The 13,584-nt window shown below is 43.0% G+C and overlaps 1 protein-coding gene across 4 annotated transcripts in view; it reads right to left on the bottom strand.

Moving 5' to 3' along the window:
• The window catches only part of UNC5D (unc-5 netrin receptor D), a 261,651-nt gene that overhangs the window by 187,503 nt on the left and 60,564 nt on the right, over nucleotides 1-13,584 (bottom strand). The window lies entirely within an intron of this gene.

The raw sequence follows: 13,584 nt of genomic DNA, 5'->3' as shown, positions 1-13,584 counted from the left end.
GTAAGAGAAAAGACGCATTCTGAAGAGGCAGGAGGAAAGGAGCTGTGTTCTCATGAGTGCATGCATGTGCTTGTGGTCTTGTTCCTAGGTCTGAAAGGACTGGAGTGTAGAGCTTTGCTGAGTCAATTCAGGACTCAAAATAAAATTCTGATTCTGTTTAAAAAGAACAGAAACAAAATGTTCTTATGCCTCAGTTCTGCTAGTTTGTATATTCAGTTTGAAGTGCTGTATGAATATGGTCCCAGCCCCGAGCCATAGAAAACAGCACTTTAAGTGCTTCTCAGTACAGTTTCGTGTAGTTTGATGTTTACCTTGGGCACTCTTTCAGCTTTATGCAATTTTAATTAATCCTTTCTGATCTGCAGCGAGAGATAAAGAGCAGAATTCCTGCTCTCCTGCTTCCAGCCGTGGTGCTGTGCAGAGAACAATCTGTGTGCTCCAGTAGGAAATGGGCCTGTGTATGTCAGCCTTACCTAAGCAGAGCCCAGCTCGGTCCTCCGAAGGGGGAAAAGTCAACTACAAGAGTGGTCAATGGAAGTGGTACGAGTGTTTATCACCCAGAAGGTTTCTATGAGAATCTCAAAGAGTGACATTTTCTCCTCATTATAGAAGGGCAGTACCAGTGGTTAAGGATCACTGGAGACTTCATGGCTCTAACTAAGCCTCGGGACATTGGTGGGCTCTTGTACTGAGGTTACTACTAACGTAGCAATAAATGATCTTTATTGGAAAGCAAAAAGAACATGCAACCTGAGAGAATCCTCAGTGTAGGAAACAGATAAACAGGCACAGACTGCTCAGAGGAGTTGCCTGTACAATCTTACTTGAGCGGCTTTCTAAGGAAAATGACAGGATAAAAAGTAGAAGTGTATTGGAAGCTCTAATAACTCAATGGGATAGCCTATCAAGTGAGTTGTATCAGCCAGGGCAAACTCAGATATCAACTGAGGATCTATTTGGTTGTTTTGTTCTTTCTTAATATGTTCTTTTTTATTTCAGGGCACAGTCTGCATCAGCAGTCAAGAAGAAGTGAACAGCAGTTCAGAGGCAGAAAGCTATGAGGGCTAATAGAGCAAAAAATAACAGCGTTCATTATTACGTAAAGGTCAAGGAGAAATAAATTACGGTCACCTGGGAAAGAAGACAATTACTTTAAAATAAAAAGGCAAATCCTTAAAATACAGAACAAAGTTGAAGAATGGCTAATTTTTGTCATAATGCAAGGTTCATGATTATTATGGTATACTATGATGACATTATAAAATAATTCCTCTTTTTCCATGTTAAATTAAGCCAGTTCAAGCACTTGTTAGTACGGTCAATTGGGACTTACTGGACAGTAGGTAACAAACAGAACACATTTCACAAATGAGATGGATTTGATGGAGCATTTGTATTTAGTTTGCACTTCCCTGGGAAGAAACTGGATTACCACAAGTATATGCACACTTTCAAAACAACCCAGTAGGTGTTTAACATCACATTTATCTCAGCATTACCCAAATGCATTCACATGAGCCAGTGAGAGACCGACCAGATATTCTTCTCTGCTTCAAGACAAACACATTCTTGCTCAAAGCCTCAATTCTTGCTTGTTTTCTAGCGCTGTTCTGGATGTGATTTTTCCACATTTTGTTCAGACCATAGGTTAGCTATTTCTGAGAGCTGATGCGGTACCTGGGCAACTTCAAGTCCTGACATTTTCAGAATGAAAGGGAATCTGCTGGTACTTGCCACTGGAAATCAGCTATTGATTTCAATTAAAGCAGATCCCTACACAAAGACAATTTCTGGCCATCTTTAACATTTTTATATATTTGTATCCAACACAAAGAACCAGATCGTTTTTCTGCCTTTGCTTTGCAAAAAGTTCCTCTAGGTAACCGAGAGTCAAGCGTAGAGAGTAAGGAGATGACTGCTGATGGTGTGCATTTCCTTCATGTGGAAGCATATGGTGAGATTTGCCAAGCTGCATCAGATGGCTGATCCATCAAGTCCTCTCGCTGCCCCTGGCAGTGCTCCATACCTGCTGGACATCTTCCAGCCTGAATAATTTCACTCTTCCAGTTATGAAATCTCCTCCCCTGCACTCTTGACCAGATTATTATTCTCTTATTGTTATTGCTCACTTCTTGACCCACGCTACTGAATGTCAGTTGCTTATCTACAGGTAAGAGATCCACAGACAGGAGAGAAAAATGCTTCTCGTGACTCTAGGTGATGCTTTAACACTAACAATCATGGTTCTTAAAACCCTCTATTTTAGTTTCTCCTAAAACCATTATTTCATCTCTGGCTTTTCAACGTGTAGCAATTATTTTTTGCATGATTTCAGAATTAAGTACCCCCTGCAAACCATAAGCAGATGCTGCAGCTGATGATACAGAGAAAACAGAAGGGAATTCCTGATTAATTACAAATTGAGCTGCTGTGGTCAGCTACAAGTATCCAATGAAACTCACAGACTGCTTAAATAACCCTCAGCATGTGTTTCAAAATGCTGGGGCTGCAGGTTCTAAGGCACTTTGAGCTGGAGTTTCTTGAAAGCAGTCTCCAGCCGTAACGCAGCTCCAAGGGACAGAACTTTCATCACTTGTTCACGTGAGAGTTACCCAGCCTACGCCAAGCAAACAAACCAAATGGCTCCTCTACGTGTTCACCTTCACGCAATGCACTTCAACTGCTTCCAACACCTGGGGGCTAGATGTGCCCAAGGACGAAGGAAAGGCTGCTGAGGAGCTCGGAGAAGTGCTGCTATTCCTGAGAACACAGGGATGAGGGGGTTCAGAAATACTGAAAGATAAGGCAGTTTTTAATAGAGAAAAGGGAATACTTTTTGCAAAAACCTTCCAGTTCATTTCTAGAACTCTGCTGTGAGACATCCCTGCAGCCATGTCCCCAACATTTCCTCTATAGTCCCCCAAACAAATCGGGCACGTCAACATTTATTTTAATGACCCAGAACTAAGAGTAACGACAACAGGAAAAAAAACATCAATAAAAATGAGAAATGTGTTAACATATGATTTTTGCACAGCACAAATGAGTCATTACTGAGACATAGGAAACTTTCTCCTGGGATTATAATATTCTGTCGCTCCTTATTATAGAATTTCAATACAGAGAAATTCACACTGTTTGTCCCGAGTAGCTTAAGTAGCTGCAATCTACCTATTTCTGAGCTACACAAAATGTGGTTTTCTCCCAAGGATAACAGCTTCATTTTTTCCCCTAAAGCTCCATCTTGGAGTAAAGGCACTTCTTCCCATGTAGAATATTCCCATTTGAAGAGATGTTGCAGCAGCCATGCCTCCTCATTCCCTGTGCCGACAACTGCCCAGAGCTGAGCCCAGGCCACCTGTTAGGGTCTGTGGGAAGAGCGAGGCTGCGTGCATCTTCTGTGACGTGCTACGGCGAGAGATCTGCGAGCACTGCACACCATCTGCTACCCTGAGTCCCGGCTCACCGGAGAACCGCCAGGCCCGTACGCGGAGCCCATACTTCACAGCCACAGCAGATGGACCAGAAAATGGCCCTGGGCTACTCGACTGCACCTACCTCTGGCTCTGGAAGATCTCGGGACCATAAGCTGAGCGGGGAAGGGAAGGGAGGACAGCCAGCCCAATATTTCTAACATTGCAGGGGGCTATGAAAAACCTTGCGATCTGTGGTTCTGCTTCATAATCCCATCCTTTGAAAATGAATGCATGCAAGGAAGGGTAAGGGGAATAGCTGATTTTGAGAAGTGATAGCTCAGCAGCAGCCGCCCGACGCCCTGCCGACAACAACAAAGCCTGCATTCCTGACCTCTAATACGTGTGACAAAGATGCTGGGAGGGGAGCATTATTCGTAATTCCTCAAGCTCTTTTTTCTACGCTTTATAAAACAACTGTCTGGAAGTTTGGAGCTGTACCTCTTTTCTCAGAGCATGACTGCATGCTGATGCAGTCAGAGGAAGTTTTGCCTCTGCTCTCCATGCAGGAAGATCGCTGCTCCGCTCGTCCCTGTGGCTCTGAGCACTCAGGTGGCTTTGTCACCAGGGCTGGGTGCACACTGCGCCATTTAGAAAGAGCAACGCAAAAGCTTTTGTACCAGGGAGAACAGCAACAGCAAAGATAGAAATTCAGTGTTTCTATTTTGAATAACTAACACGAGTTAAAGTAAGGACGGGATTACAATAGAGCAGAGCAATCAGATCTATGGGTTCCACATTATTTTAATTTTCATAGCTCCCCTATTTGCATTGTTTAGATTCTTTTCATGCACTTGTAATTACACGGTCCCCACTGCACGGACTGCATCAAGTAAACAAAGATACAAAATCCCGGGTCTGCTGGGTTCATTCTGCTCAGCACAAAGAACAACAAAGTTCCTCTCTGCTGTGACACTGTAGAGCACAACACAAAAATGGAGAGCTCTTATTTTCCTTTTAACTCCACTAGAGAACAACCCCTGGATGTGCAGGTCGCAGAGCTGTGCATAGACAAGAGGAGCCCTTTCCCACATAAACAATAGAGAGGAAAATTATACACACCCTGAGGAGAACTGCCATCCCATCATTGTTATTTCTTCCACAGTACAGGAATAAAAAATCATGCTGCTCACTTCAGCTGTTTGTTTGCTGACCTGCAAACTTATACTGCACCCAACAGAAGCACCTCTTCTGCAAAACCAGCCCCATAGAGAGAAGTCCCTGGACAGGAAAAGCTTGTGTTCCATAGGGAATTATGAAAGAGATGGGGAACGACTGGATTGTATGCTGGAGCCTGCGAGATGTGCAGAGCTACTCGATGAAATGACAGCCCTTGTTTTGCAATGGAGCTAATGGCCTTGACAAGAATCATGGTTCCTATTCGAGGGGCTCTAGCAGCTCAAGGAACAAGTCTGTAATTCGGTCACCAGGACTGTCATATTCACAAAATGCATTTGTTATAAGCTGCATTGGGTCAAATGCTTCGTAAATTCAATAATCTTTGCACTAAACGCATCAGCATTGCCCAGCGATGATCTTGATAAATCGTGGTAGTTGCCCTTAAGTAATTAGCACTAGGACAATTGCTCGGTTTGAGCTGGAACAAAGCACTGGCACTTGGTAATTGGTTTACTCAAATGAGGGAAAGCATTTCCAAAGAGGATATAGGCAATAAAAGCTGAAAAATCGGGCTTATGGTGCAATGACAGAAATAAACAGACTTCACAAAATCAGCGCTCTCCAGCACAAGAGCGCAGCTCCCACTTGCTGTGCTTTAGAGGCCTTGTAACAGAAAATCACACTTAGGCAATGTGCAAGAGTTGTGTCACTACAGTGCTATTAAGAACAGAATTATTATTCTGCCTTTGTATGAATAATTGAAGTGAGTTCTCTAGCTTCCATTTTTAGCTTCATTAAATAATGAGCCTGGGTGAAAATGGATGTTTAAAGCAAACCAAGCTCTGTGGCTAAAGAACAACCAAGCAAACAAGAGGCCACAAACGGGTGGAAGTTGAATGATGACCAAGCACAGGCAGCCCCAGCAAGGGTCCCCTGGAGCAGAGAGCTGCAGATGGATAAGGACGTGATTAGCCAAATTAAGATTTCATTTCTCAGAATGCAGAGGCAAGAAAAAAATGATTGCTTCCCATCCGGGTCTTGTTTTCCTTTGCCTTTACATGCTGTCTGTGCTAAGCAGGGCTGAAATACCAACCACCCATAATTCTCACTGTAATGGCAGCTCCTTATACCTGTGTTCCCAGACAGAAACAAACGCCAAATTAGGTCATGGCTGTCTATTAATAAAGCAGTCAAAGGAGACTGCAGCAAAGGTTATTCCTACGTGCACAAATGCTTGCTTTTGCCCAGCATGTATAATTGAATTATACATCCGATTTAATCAGAAAATAGAAAAATCTTTGGATGTGCAACACTCAATGCTCAGTACCTGATCGCAGGTTCAGCGCTCACCTCACTGCCAGCTATAACACAGCAATTAGTTCCAGCAAAACTATATTTGCTTATAGAACTAATTAGAGATCAAGAAAGTGGCTCACTTTTGATAATTACATGGTTGTGTCCCATCTATCAGCCACTGTTAAATTGTTGTTATATTAATGTAAAGCTTATAATCATGGCTGTTCTAAATTGAATAAATGTTCTTGCCAATTCTCCAATGCTATTAATTTACATAAAAGCCTCTGGAACTAAAATTAAAATGATATAAATCTTTCCAAGGGTTTCATTTAAAACAAAGCTAAATAATAAGGAAATTATATATTGTTTTTTCTTTTCCTTTCCCATTCTTATATTTACGAAAGTTAATGGCCAAACCATCATTGAAACGTGCCAGAAACAGACTCATTCAGAACTGTTATACCAATAGCTCATTTGCATGTACAGTGATTCATTATTCAAGACATTAATCATTAAAGCAGCGTGTTCCCAAACCTACGGAGTTTGCAGCTGATGGTGCAGGAGGTCAGAGGGAGTTTTATTCCCTCACTCATCTGCACGTAAATCCGCCCATTGTTTTGTTTTGAGCATCTGCATTTTTGTACAAAGCACCGATGCTGCTGATACTGGCAGATCTGACCAAGCTTTCCCCGATAAAGCCACATCCTACCAATCTATAACCCCGCCACGGATCTCATTCAGGCTGTGTTTGAATCCTGTACATCACAGAGCTAAGGACAGCAGCCAGCAGCGTGGGAGAGCATCACAGAGACCACCACATCTGCGATGGTGCTCAGAGCCACGTTTCATGTCACCGGATTGGCATGGCCATTGTGGGGACTGTCCTTTCATTTCCAATCTGTGCGACAGCAAAGTCAGAGAAGCCACTTCAACTCTTCCTACTGCTAAAACTGTGGGAGGACGGAGCCATCTCCTTTGCTGCAGTTTACATTTGATTTACACGAGGGTAGAACGATTGGTTTTAATGCTTTAGCATTTCTCTGTGCCTCCACACAACTGGAAGAACAAGGTCACAAGGTTATGCGCCTCAAAACGTGTCCACATAGAAGAATTAGTCAGGATTGTACCGGGGGGCAATCCCCAGACTGGTCCCCTCTTGCGATGAAGCCTTCTTAATATGCAGCCCATTTTGCTCTACAAGTCTTTTTTCTTCACAACTCCAATATTTGTGACTTTGTCTTCCTCCAGCTGAGCTTAAATACTCGCTGCAGTGGAAGTTGTTTTCACGTGGTTGTCTCCGAGCAAAGCTCCCCCACCGCACCTGCCTTATTACAGGGCAGGAAGAAAGTGACCTCAGTTAATGATTCAGAGGACCTCCTGAAGCTCACTCATTTCCTTCCCCTTCTCTGAATTATTATTCCCAGCAACCTTTGGAATTTCTGCTCTTTTTCCCATAATAGCCTTATCCAAGGAGGCAGTGGCAGTGAGTGTGCTGAGCACAGGGGTGCAGTTCAGTCCCGTGGATTGGGCTGCATTGTGCTTCCATCTGCACTGGCTCCATGCAGTAACCAGGAAGCGTGCAACTCACTCTAGTCCCCTTCCTCAGCGTTCACTGCTGGCAATGTTGGAGGTTTGCCATGGATGGACACAACTGAAGTTCTGATGGAGGAGAAATATTCATGCGTGGGAAAAGCTTATGCATAAATTATGCGTGTTTATACATGAACCCTTTACATTCTGTAGTAGAATTACAGTCAGTGAGACAAATAAATGATTGTTGCTGGGCGGAACGGCTCTGGACAGGCAGCAAGTTCATTATCGTGTCCATTACTACTACAGCTTTTCTTTCTTCTACGTGTGCAAGGGAGTACGACTGCACTGAACAAAAAAGCATGGGACTGAAGGCTTGATGGCAAACCACAGGTGTTTCCTCTTGTATTTTAATGCAATTAATGACCCACAGTGAAGCAAGCTCACACTTCTGAAGTGATCCACTGCCTACCATTCCCTTCTTTATTAATCAGTTCTGCTAGTAAATGATACAGTGAGAAGCAGAAGACATTGCAGGGACTGAATCTCTTCCACAGCTGCCATAAACCAGGACTGAAACCTATGGAGCTACACCGGTATAACACTGACCAGGAATGAATCTAGATATTTTTAGTTAAATTACCTCTCCTCATGCCCTGCCCAGACTAGCCTTATTTCACATTGCTCCCTAGCAACCCCACTTGGCTCTGCACCGACAAGACGTTAGCTGTCTTGTGGAGGAGAGGTTGTGGTGTAGAGTTGGATCTTGCATATACTCAACACACATGTAATGAAGAAAACAAATCCTTTGGTGTACTCCTGACCTCCAGCTCTTCAGACATGCACACAAACTGATTTTTCTTAATGACAGAGCATATGACAGAAAGTATACTAAATTGATGACTGTGGCCCTCAGCGTCATACGGAAAAAAATGTATTCTGAGAGACCATGCATTGTGTTTGCAACCAATTATAATCCCATCAGACTGTCTCTCAGTTCCCCAGACCTAACAGAGTAGAAGTAGAGCATGACCAGTAATAACTGTGCATCCATTATTTCTTAAAAATTCATCCCTCAGGACAATGCTAAGCAATGCATATATATCAAATAATGCAAGCTAGCTGATTATTGCAGAGATCTGGTCGACTAACTCCAAGGAAAATCTCCTACCACTGTTTCTTCTAGCTGGAATTATAGAGGTTTTTTTTGTCGCGCTCTTTTTTCCCACGGTGAGAATTTCACCAAGCCTGTGCTGCCAGTAACTTCTTCCTCCATGAGAAGATGGGAACCAGTCTCCTAAGCCCCCAAGGAGTTCCAGTCTTGGTCCCAACATCTGCAGAGGAATTTAACAAAATGCCAATGCCGAACCTTGGTGGCTATTTGCTCCAAGTTGGTTCTTTAACACAAGGCCCTTCTGCCACTCCAGCTACACAGCGTTCCCTTCCTGAACACTGCCACCAGCTACTGGTGGGCATTAAGATGCTGCACCACATTTGTATTTTTTCACAGCGTAGCATGGCTGTTCAAGGAGAGGAGTGGACTCTAGAGACAGAGGGCAAATAGATCTGAGTTTAACTTCTTTGAATTTCCCCGTATTTATTACCTTCCCATTCAATACGGGAACGGTCAGTGGGTAATTTATGGTTTCATGCTCAGAAATGAGTTCATACTAATGCAATAAAAAGCTTGGAGCACCAGCAGCTCTAATAAAGTGAGAATTAACAGTGCAGCAGAATAAAAAGAGGAAGGAGAAGAAGAGACAGTCATTAAATCAATAACACCTAGGCTTGGCTGAAATGTGCTCAAGTCAATAATATCAAAGTTTTATACTCACTCTAAGGTGAGAAAATGTTATCATCTCGGGAATGTGATGACAGAACCACTTAGATCTAATATATTCACCAATAATGGGCAAAGAAGAAATAGTTCTGTGATCTAGAACAGTGATCTGGGGGAGCTGATACAGTGGGAGCTGCTGTGTGGTTGAAGAGGGCTGCGGGTGAGCTTTGCTCCAGCAGTGCCAGCCTGTGGAAATGTATACATTCTCTGAAGTGACCGCTTAAAAAGACAAACTAAACGTACTCTCATAACATTCTCTGTGTTATCTATTCCTTCTATTTGTTATGCCCTTCATAAATTTAGCTCGCAAGAGTTCCAAGACTGTTGTAGGCTGGGGAGGCATCTTCCTGCGGTTACAAATGAACCCAGTGCTTCCACTTCCCCTCTGCTGCAGGTTCCCATGCCTGAGCAAATCAGGGAGGGAATGATCCGAGCAGCCTTGGAGGAACTTGCAGATATTTGACTTTCTGTACCTGTATTGCAGAATTTAGTTATAAAGCATAAGTTAAGACCCTAAATCCCATGTTTTTGTTTTTTTTTTTTCACATCTATGCAGTTGATACAACTGCAGTTATTTAGTCCAACTTGTCAGCCTGATCCAAAATGGCACCATGCATTCATGAGATTAGACACCATATCGTTCCTTGGCCACGGTGTCTGCATTTACTGAATAGAGGTAGCTTTGATACAGCTGGTGATCACATCGCTAAGAACTTCCCAGTAAGAACAATGGGCCTTCATTTCAGCTCTGTTTCAGTCACGGAGGTGTTAAAAACAGCAGTGGTAATTGTTTTAACCAAATATCACAGCTATTGCTTTCCTGCAAATAGCGCACACAAGAAAATGAGGGAGAGCCTACTGTGTTTTATTTTTATATACCTCAGAAAATTATAGCACAGCTAATAAAATAAGGGTGTCCTACACAAGCTCCAATATTGTATAAATCATGAATAATACATCAGGCAAAAATGAGAAACTGCAATGGAATCAAACCTATACGGAAATAAATAAAACATAACGGCAGCGCTGCAATCATGTTAGCTCTGTTGATAAAATGTGTGTTTGTTTTTGAGAGGGGAGGCACGAGGAGACTTCTCTAGTAAATGACCGTAGATGCATTAATAATAATAACAAGATCTACATGGTAAGCCAAGAAAAGGGGTAATTAATAAAGAAGCACCCAGATCGGCAAAACCATTTGGTGGAGGAAGTAGAAAGATGGAAAAGAAAATAAAACAATCGCTTGAAAAAGGCTTCACAGACGAACCTTTGGGCTGGATTGGAATAAAACCCCTATCTTGCAGAGCAAATCCAAACTGCACAGTGTAGTGTCCCTATCTTAATGTTGTACGTGCAGACATTTTCTGAGGAAATCAGAGGGAATTTTGAGACAGGAACTGGGCACAGCCTTGGGTAAGCTCAGGCCAAACCCTGGCTGTGCTTTCCCCAGGGGATTCTCCCAGGAGTGCTCTCAGGACAGGGGGCAGCTGCTGCAGGACAGAGGTACTGCTTGGGGACACCCTTTTCCTCCCTTGTTGGTAGGAAGGAGAAATGAGAAGGGATGGAGCTGCTGCCACGTTCACGCCGCTGTACCAGATTCTGACACAGTATCCCTGTGAGATCACTGGGAAATGACTTAGTTTCCCTGCTCCTCATTTTCCAGCTCACTGAGGTTGGGGCAATGATAACGCCCATTGTTTGTCTGTAGTGTCCTCTTCAATTACAAAGTGTTTGGGCAGGAGCTGGCTGCTGCCTACGCGCTGTGTCATGCACACCTTCGCCTGGGCAGAGCTGTGGGCATCGTGTAAAAACGGGACAGTGGCCTTTAGAGCTCCCGGCCCCAGGAGCTGAGGGAGGACTGAACTCCGTGCTGGAAAAAAGCTTCTCTGTTACTTGTTTTACTTTGTAGTTTGCTTTGGTTCATGATTATAAATATCAGCGCCTGCTAAAAACCGTCGCTGGTTCTCATTTCTACCGCTCCAGTTCATAGATATTTTCTGCCCTAGCCCAAGCTTGAAGAAATACTCCACTAGTGTTAGCAATAACAACATATTCATGCTCTCCATCTCTTCCACTTAGACTCATTATGCTCTATAACGCACAGCTTTTAATAGCCCAATCATTGTGCTGTTAGGTATTACTTCTATTTCCTCTCATTCCTTAGAATCCTACAGCATGCTCAATAATGTTTCTCCACAATTCAGTTTAAACTCACATTTGTGATCTGAACAACTCGTTTCCAACATCACCTGCAACTCCTGCTCACTATAGGAGGAGATGCCAACCTCAGCATTGCCACATGTGTACTGCAGGAGAGGGGTGGTTCCTCTCCCAGCTGACAAATTAAATCTATTACTCCCTGTAGTGTTCCTTTGGCAGTTTGAAGAACAGGTGGGAGAAAAGCATTGGTTAGTGCAAGCAGAAAGCATGTCCCCAGCCAAAGCCTGACTCCTCTGACAAATGGAATACTTCTTCTTGTAGGCTGATTGCCAGGGAGCAGATGAGGGAGATGTGTTTCAGCGCTGTTAATGACGGGTACGTGGCACGGCTGAACCATAGAAGAGCACACAGACCCAAGTGGGAATTAGAAAGGAAGAAAAAAAATCACGTTCAGCGTTTGTGAAGTTATGCGTTTTCAGGCAGAGAGAAACCAAGCATTTGCAGATTTGAGTACAGAAATTTGTGGGTAGTCATCTGCGATTTAAAAGGCCACGTGAAGTCTCGAATGAGTGTGCTGACCCACGGAGGGGTCCCGCTGAACACTCAGAGCTTTTCTGAAGAAATCTGCAATTAGGAGTAAACTAAAAGCTGCAAAAATGAGTAAGCGCTTGGATGTAAAATAGTTGACAACATACTGATAACTGCGTCACTCAGGACAATTAAAGATCAGTTTGAACCAATATTGCCAGAGGCCTTTTCCATTAGATGCATTGTTTTGGGTTTCAGCCAATAGTGTTATTTACAGATTGAATCTCCACGCTTCCTTCTACCCATTCACACGTTTTTCTACCTTAATGGAAGCAATTCCCACCCGGAAAGGCAGCTTGGTGGGCTTTGCTAGCATCCCATCAGCCAAGCTCAGCAGAACCGAAGTGCAGAGGTTTCATCACCCATGTTTAATGGAACTCCAAAGAAAACATTCAAGGACAGACTCCACTTCAACAGTTCCCTGTAATGATCCCTATGTTTCAAAGTAAATCTCTTACCCCTAAGATTACTATTAACATTTTATGCAAATGGGATGCAGCTCTCTTTTTTTAAGGTTCAAAGTAATCTATGCATATCTTTATATTACTTCTCAGAGCCATTAGCCAAGATGAGTTCATATTTTTATTCCCTTCGCATGCTGAATGTATTTTATTTCTTTGGGGTGGCAGCTTTTATTATTAAAGTCAGCAAAACCTGATGAATCCTATTACCTAGCTTTCTCTGTTCCATCCGCACATGATTTATGAGCTAAAATCAAAGTTTGGATTTCTAATAGTGGCATGTTTTTCTCTCATCTTCTTTGCATTTTCCTCTGAATGGGAACAGAATTCAAAATAACTGATCAAAATAACTCTGATTATTAAAACAACAGCAAATAAGTCAGTGATTTTCAGAATCTTTTGACCAAAATATGCTTTTGTATTTTCTTTAAAGTTTTAGCTCATCAAAGAGAGGGTTTAATTCCTTACAAAGCAGTTAGGGGATGACTTGATAGCAATCTTGAAGTACCAGCAGGAAGCACAGCAGTACGATAGCAGCCGACAAAGACACAAGAAGCAGTAAAAGCTGAATGCTGAAGCTACATAAATTCAGATGAAATACACACCAACCTTCCCCCCTTTCTAAATGCTCATATCTAATCTTTGGCACATTATGCCGGTGCTGCTTGTAAATTTTGAGCACAGCTGCTATATATAAAGCAGGAACTGATTTGGAGAAGTCCTGTAGTCCTCAGTGATGAAGTACTTCCTGGCTTTAAAACCGAATGGACTTCTTTAAACCTTAAGGTCCTAAATCTGCATGTCCAGTCTCGCAGTCCTTTCCTAGGACATGGTATGAACTGTCTGACAGGGATGGGGTTTGTCCCCAACCTATCAATCTGCAGTATAAGGCAGCTGCGTGCTGCAGACTAAGTGCTAATCAAGCTCTTCCTAAGGAAAAATACCAAGGTGGGATGCTGAGGTCAGAGCCACAGCCCTGTCAGTTGCATTCCAGCAGCTGTGTTCGTGCTGTGCATGCCCTTCAGTGGAGGCTCTGGAAGTCTTACAGTCATCTATAAATATTCAGAAGTGAATGCTGCAGCAGGCAAGAGCCTCTAATTTAATTTTGATGGCTGCA

Source organism: Numida meleagris, chromosome 21 (genome assembly GCF_002078875.1).
Source record: "Numida meleagris isolate 19003 breed g44 Domestic line chromosome 21, NumMel1.0, whole genome shotgun sequence".
Classification (NCBI taxonomy): Eukaryota; Metazoa; Chordata; class Aves; order Galliformes; family Numididae; genus Numida; species Numida meleagris.
Note: the sequence above shows the minus strand (reverse complement) of the source record. Positions and strands in the feature narration are given on the sequence as shown.